General features: G+C 57.9%; 2 non-coding genes and 1 pseudogene across 2 annotated transcripts; all 3 read left to right on the forward strand.

Moving 5' to 3' along the window:
• Positions 1–842: 842 nt before the first annotated feature.
• Positions 843–2,735, forward strand: LOC126329910 (small subunit ribosomal RNA). The gene has a single exon (XR_007562589.1). It is a non-coding gene; the product is annotated as a small subunit ribosomal RNA (ribosomal RNA).
• Positions 2,736–3,106: 371 nt separating this feature from the next.
• On the forward strand, positions 3,107–3,261 carry LOC126329908 (5.8S ribosomal RNA). The gene has a single exon (XR_007562588.1). It is a non-coding gene; the product is annotated as a 5.8S ribosomal RNA (ribosomal RNA).
• Positions 3,262–3,449: 188 nt separating this feature from the next.
• Positions 3,450–6,796, forward strand: part of LOC126329911 (large subunit ribosomal RNA) — a 6,304-nt pseudogene continuing 2,957 nt past the window's right edge.

The following is a 6,796-nucleotide window of genomic DNA, read 5'->3' on the forward strand; positions in this document are numbered from 1 at the left end:
CGCCACATCCACACACGTGACTAGGCCCATGTGGGTATGAAGCGATACGCGGCGGTGGCTTGGTGGGACTGTTCCCGGCCGGTGAAGGGGGGCCGCCCGGCGTGTTGGCCGCGCGCTGCGTGGGCGCACGCGCAACAGGCGGCTGGTGGGGGGCGCCGAGTGGCAGGAGCGCCAGCCGACGGGCCCGGCAGGCGGCGCAGCTACGCTGCGGCGCACCCTGCACGCGGCGCCTGGCGGCCAAAGTTGGTTCAGCCGAGCCCGGTGCGAAGCGCGGTGGACATCTGCAGTGTGCTGGTCTGATTGAGGACTGTGTGCGTTGAGGATGCGCCGCCGCCTGGCACTCGGCGCCGCGACGCCGTCTGCTGCTCGGTCGCCCCAGCGGTTCTCGCAGGTGGTTTGTATCGCAGTTGTGCGGACGTGTTGGCGCGTGCGCTGTGCTGGGAGAGTTCGCTTCTGCACCCAAGTGGGGCTTTGCCCTTGTGTGGCGCTGGCGTTGGAGCTGCCGGTCACCATAGGTGGCGCGTGTTGTCTCCCGCCGGCAATGCCACGACAGCACGCTCCCGGGCCTCTGTCGGCAGCGGCAAGCTCAGTTGGGAGCAAGGGTGTTCTCACTAAAACCGTCTACTCGCCTAACTCCGGGCGATTGCGCCTCTCTCGAAACCGACCAAGTACCTAGGACGGCGCTGCGCGCCGCCGGGACCTGAGAGGGTTTCGAGGTGTATCGTGCAGGGGAGCTCGGCCTCCTCCTGTTTGCAGAATAATTGAGCGGACGCTTGCGTGTTCGCGCGGGCCCCCGGGACACACTCCCGGGCGGCCGGCTGCTCAGCTCTAGTTGACGCAGCTCCCTGGTTGATCCTGCCAGTAGTCATATGCTTGTCTCAAAGATTAAGCCATGCATGTCTCAGTACAAGCCGCATTAAGGTGAAACCGCGAATGGCTCATTAAATCAGTTATGGTTCCTTAGATCGTACCCACGTTACTTGGATAACTGTGGTAATTCTAGAGCTAATACATGCAAACAGAGTCCCGACCAGAGATGGAAGGGACGCTTTTATTAGATCAAAACCAATCGGATTGGCTTGTCTGGTCCGTTTGCCTTGGTGACTCTGAATAACTTTGGGCTGATCGCACGGTCCTCGTACCGGCGACGCATCTTTCAAATGTCTGCCTTATCAACTGTCGATGGTAGGTTCTGCGCCTACCATGGTTGTAACGGGTAACGGGGAATCAGGGTTCGATTCCGGAGAGGGAGCCTGAGAAACGGCTACCACATCCAAGGAAGGCAGCAGGCGCGCAAATTACCCACTCCCGGCACGGGGAGGTAGTGACGAAAAATAACGATACGGGACTCATCCGAGGCCCCGTAATCGGAATGAGTACACTTTAAATCCTTTAACGAGTATCTATTGGAGGGCAAGTCTGGTGCCAGCAGCCGCGGTAATTCCAGCTCCAATAGCGTATATTAAAGTTGTTGCGGTTAAAAAGCTCGTAGTTGGATTTGTGTCCCACGCTGTTGGTTCACCGCCCGTCGGTGTTTAACTGGCATGTATCGTGGGACGTCCTGCCGGTGGGGCGAGCCGAAGGGGTGCTTTCGCGTCCCGAGGCGGACCCCGTTTAAATCCTACCAGGGTGCTCTTTGTTGAGTGTCTCGGTGGGCCGGCACGTTTACTTTGAACAAATTAGAGTGCTTAAAGCAGGCAAGCCCGCCTGAATACTGTGTGCATGGAATAATGGAATAGGACCTCGGTTCTATTTTGTTGGTTTTCGGAACCCGAGGTAATGATTAATAGGGACAGGCGGGGGCATTCGTATTGCGACGTTAGAGGTGAAATTCTTGGATCGTCGCAAGACGAACAGAAGCGAAAGCATTTGCCAAGTATGTTTTCATTAATCAAGAACGAAAGTTAGAGGTTCGAAGGCGATCAGATACCGCCCTAGTTCTAACCATAAACGATGCCAGCCAGCGATCCGCCGCAGTTCCTCCGATGACTCGGCGGGCAGCCTCCGGGAAACCAAAGCTTTTGGGTTCCGGGGGAAGTATGGTTGCAAAGCTGAAACTTAAAGGAATTGACGGAAGGGCACCACCAGGAGTGGAGCCTGCGGCTTAATTTGACTCAACACGGGAAACCTCACCAGGCCCGGACACCGGAAGGATTGACAGATTGATAGCTCTTTCTTGATTCGGTGGGTGGTGGTGCATGGCCGTTCTTAGTTGGTGGAGCGATTTGTCTGGTTAATTCCGATAACGAACGAGACTCTAGCCTGCTAACTAGTCGCGTGACATCCTTCGTGCTGTCAGCGATTACTTTTCTTCTTAGAGGGACAGGCGGCTTCTAGCCGCACGAGATTGAGCAATAACAGGTCTGTGATGCCCTTAGATGTTCTGGGCCGCACGCGCGCTACACTGAAGGAATCAGCGTGTCTTCCTAGGCCGAAAGGTCGGGGTAACCCGCTGAACCTCCTTCGTGCTAGGGATTGGGGCTTGCAATTGTTCCCCATGAACGAGGAATTCCCAGTAAGCGCGAGTCATAAGCTCGCGTTGATTACGTCCCTGCCCTTTGTACACACCGCCCGTCGCTACTACCGATTGAATGATTTAGTGAGGTCTTCGGACTGGTACGCGGCATCGACTCTGTCGTTGCCGATGCTACCGGAAAGATGACCAAACTTGATCATTTAGAGGAAGTAAAAGTCGTAACAAGGTTTCCGTAGGTGAACCTGCGGAAGGATCATTACCGACTAGACTGCATGTCTTTCGATGTGCGTGTCGTGTCGCGCAACACGCTACCTGTACGGCAGTGGCCGTGCGCCGCGTGCGGAACCACGCGTGCCTCTCAAAACTAGCGGAAGTGTTGTTGTTGTTGTTGTTGTGTGGTACGAGCGCTGAAGCTCTGGAGCGGCTGGCCTGCGGTACCTGGCGCCTGGCGCCGGTTTTGAATGACGTTCGCCCGAGTGCCTGTCCGCTCCGGTGTGGAGCCGTACGACGCCCATCGGCTGTGAGGCCGTTGGACACAAAAAAAATAGTGGAACAGGGGCCGTCAGACGCCTCAGTCCCGCAAATGCTACTGTCTTGAAAGAGACAGTGGGAGACTGAAAAGGAAAAGATCACCCAGGACGGTGGATCACTCGGCTCGTGGGTCGATGAAGAACGCAGCAAATTGCGCGTCGACATGTGAACTGCAGGACACATGAACATCGACGTTTCGAACGCACATTGCGGTCCATGGATTCCGTTCCCGGGCCACGTCTGGCTGAGGGTCGGCTACGTATACTGAAGCGCGCGGCGTTTGTCCCGCTTCGGAGACGTGGGAGTGTCGTGGTCGCCTGTGTGGCCGGCCGCGTCTCCTTAAACGTGCGATGCGCGCCCGTCGCCTGGCGGTTCGCATACCGGTACTTTCTCGGTAGCGTGCACAGCCGGCTGGCGGTGTGGCGTGCGACACCTCGTACAACGACCTCAGAGCAGGCGAGACTACCCGCTGAATTTAAGCATATTACTAAGCGGAGGAAAAGAAACTAACAAGGATTCCCCCAGTAGCGGCGAGCGAACAGGGAAGAGTCCAGCACCGAACCCCGCAGGCTGCCGCCTGTCGTGGCATGTGGTGTTTGGGAGGGTCCACTACCCCGACGCCTCGCGCCGAGCCCAAGTCCAACTTGAATGAGGCCACGGCCCGTAGAGGGTGCCAGGCCCGTAGCGGCCGGTGCGAGCGTCGGCGGGACCTCTCCTTCGAGTCGGGTTGCTTGAGAGTGCAGCTCCAAGTGGGTGGTAAACTCCATCTGAGACTAAATATGACCACGAGACCGATAGCGAACAAGTACCGTGAGGGAAAGTTGAAAAGAACTTTGAAGAGAGAGTTCAAAAGTACGTGAAACCGTTCTGGGGTAAACGTGAGAAGTCCGAAAGGTCGAACGGGTGAGATTCACGCCCATCCGGCCACTGGCCCCCGCCCTCGGCAGATGGGGCCGGCCGCCCGCGCGGAGCAATCCGCGGCGGGGTCGTGTCCGGTTGCCTTTCCACTCGCCGCGGGGTGGGGCCGTTCCGGTGTGCGGTGGGCCGCACTTCTCCCCTAGTAGGACGTCGCGACCCGCTGGGTGCCGGCCTACGGCCCGGGTGCGCAGCCTGTCCTTCCGCGGGCCTCGGTTCGCGTCTGTTGGGCAGAGCCCCGGTGTCCTGGCTGGCTGCTCGGCGGTATATCTGGAGGAGTCGATTCGCCCCTTTGGGCGCTCGGGCTCCCGGCAAGCGCGCGCGGTTCTTCCCGGATGACGGACCTACCTGGCCCGGCCCCGGACCCGCGCCGCTGTTGGCTCGGGATGCTCTCGGGCGGAATAATCGCTCCCGTCAGCGGCGCTTCAGCTTTGGACAATTTCACGACCCGTCTTGAAACACGGACCAAGGAGTCTAACATGTGCGCGAGTCATTGGGCTGTACGAAACCTAAAGGCGTAATGAAAGTGAAGGTCTCGCCTTGCGCGGGCCGAGGGAGGATGGGGCTTCCCCGCCCTTCACGGGGCGGCGGCCTCCGCACTCCCGGGGCGTCTCGTCCTCATTGCGAGGTGAGGCGCACCTAGAGCGTACACGTTGGGACCCGAAAGATGGTGAACTATGCCTGGCCAGGACGAAGTCAGGGGAAACCCTGATGGAGGTCCGTAGCGATTCTGACGTGCAAATCGATCGTCGGAGCTGGGTATAGGGGCGAAAGACTAATCGAACCATCTAGTAGCTGGTTCCCTCCGAAGTTTCCCTCAGGATAGCTGGTGCTCGTACGAGTCTCATCCGGTAAAGCGAATGATTAGAGGCCTTGGGGCCGAAACGACCTCAACCTATTCTCAAACTTTAAATGGGTGAGATCTCCGGCTTGCTTGATATGCTGAAGCCGCGAGCAAACGACTCGGATCGGAGTGCCAAGTGGGCCACTTTTGGTAAGCAGAACTGGCGCTGTGGGATGAACCAAACGCCGAGTTAAGGCGCCCGAATCGACGCTCATGGGAAACCATGAAAGGCGTTGGTTGCTTAAGACAGCAGGACGGTGGCCATGGAAGTCGGAATCCGCTAAGGAGTGTGTAACAACTCACCTGCCGAAGCAACTAGCCCTGAAAATGGATGGCGCTGAAGCGTCGTGCCTATACTCGGCCGTCAGTCTGGCAGTCATGGCCGGTCCTCGCGGCCGGCCGCGAAGCCCTGACGAGTAGGAGGGTCGCGGCGGTGGGCGCAGAAGGGTCTGGGCGTGAGCCTGCCTGGAGCCGCCGTCGGTGCAGATCTTGGTGGTAGTAGCAAATACTCCAGCGAGGCCCTGGAGGGCTGACGCGGAGAAGGGTTTCGTGTGAACAGCCGTTGCACACGAGTCAGTCGATCCTAAGCCCTAGGAGAAATCCGATGTTGATGGGGGCCGTCATAGCATGATGCACTTTGTGCTGGCCCCCGTTGGGCGAAAGGGAATCCGGTTCCTATTCCGGAACCCGGCAGCGGAACCGATATAAGTCGGGCCCCTCTTTTAGAGATGCTCGTCGGGGTAACCCAAAAGGACCCGGAGACGCCGTCGGGAGATCGGGGAAGAGTTTTCTTTTCTGCATGAGCGTTCGAGTTCCCTGGAATCCTCTAGCAGGGAGATAGGGTTTGGAACGCGAAGAGCACCGCAGTTGCGGCGGTGTCCCGATCTTCCCCTCGGACCTTGAAAATCCGGGAGAGGGCCACGTGGAGGTGTCGCGCCGGTTCGTACCCATATCCGCAGCAGGTCTCCAAGGTGAAGAGCCTCTAGTCGATAGAATAATGTAGGTAAGGGAAGTCGGCAAATTGGATCCGTAACTTCGGGATAAGGATTGGCTCTGAGGATCGGGGCGTGTCGGGCTTGGTCGGGAAGTGGGTCAGCGCTAACGTGCCGGGCCTGGGCGAGGTGAGTGCCGTAGGGGTGCCGGTAAGTGCGGGCGTTTAGCGCGGGCGTGGTCTGCTCTCGCCGTTGGTTGGCCTCGTGCTGGCCGGCGGTGCAGGATGCGCGCGCCTGCGCGGCGTTCGCGCCCCGGTGCTTCAACCTGCGTGCAGGATCCGAGCTCGGTCCCGTGCCTTGGCCTCCCACGGATCTTCCTTGCTGCGAGGCCGCGTCCGCCTTAGCGTGCTCCTCCGGGGGCGCGCGGGTGCGCGGATTCTCTTCGGCCGCCATTCAACGATCAACTCAGAACTGGCACGGACTGGGGGAATCCGACTGTCTAATTAAAACAAAGCATTGCGATGGCCCTAGCGGGTGTTGACGCAATGTGATTTCTGCCCAGTGCTCTGAATGTCAACGTGAAGAAATTCAAGCAAGCGCGGGTAAACGGCGGGAGTAACTATGACTCTCTTAAGGTAGCCAAATGCCTCGTCATCTAATTAGTGACGCGCATGAATGGATTAACGAGATTCCCGCTGTCCCTATCTACTGGTGTCTAAGGGATTACTGTCGGGACCGAGTCGCCAAAATCACGGCTCCTGGTGCTGTGGTGTCCAAGAATATCTCGAAGGGATGTCCGCAAGGCTCAGTTTGTGGACCAGTGTTTTGGGATATTAACATGGACCCCCTGTTAATATCCTTGAATGAAAGCAACATAGTACTGGGAGTCGTGGCGTATGCAGACGACCTTCTCATCCTTATTGAGGGAGACAGTCGTGCTGAGATTGAGGAGAAGGTGGCACAAGCATCAGAGATTTTAATCCAATGGTGCAAACATTCCAAGTTACAGATAGCACCAAATAAATCAAGTTACTTGTTGCTAAAAGGAAAATTGGCTCGGGACCCGATCGTGCGGTTAGAAGAACGCATGGTTGCGAG

Source organism: Schistocerca gregaria, unplaced genomic scaffold, assembly GCF_023897955.1.
Source record: "Schistocerca gregaria isolate iqSchGreg1 unplaced genomic scaffold, iqSchGreg1.2 ptg001224l, whole genome shotgun sequence".
NCBI classification, from domain to species: domain Eukaryota; kingdom Metazoa; phylum Arthropoda; class Insecta; order Orthoptera; family Acrididae; genus Schistocerca; species Schistocerca gregaria.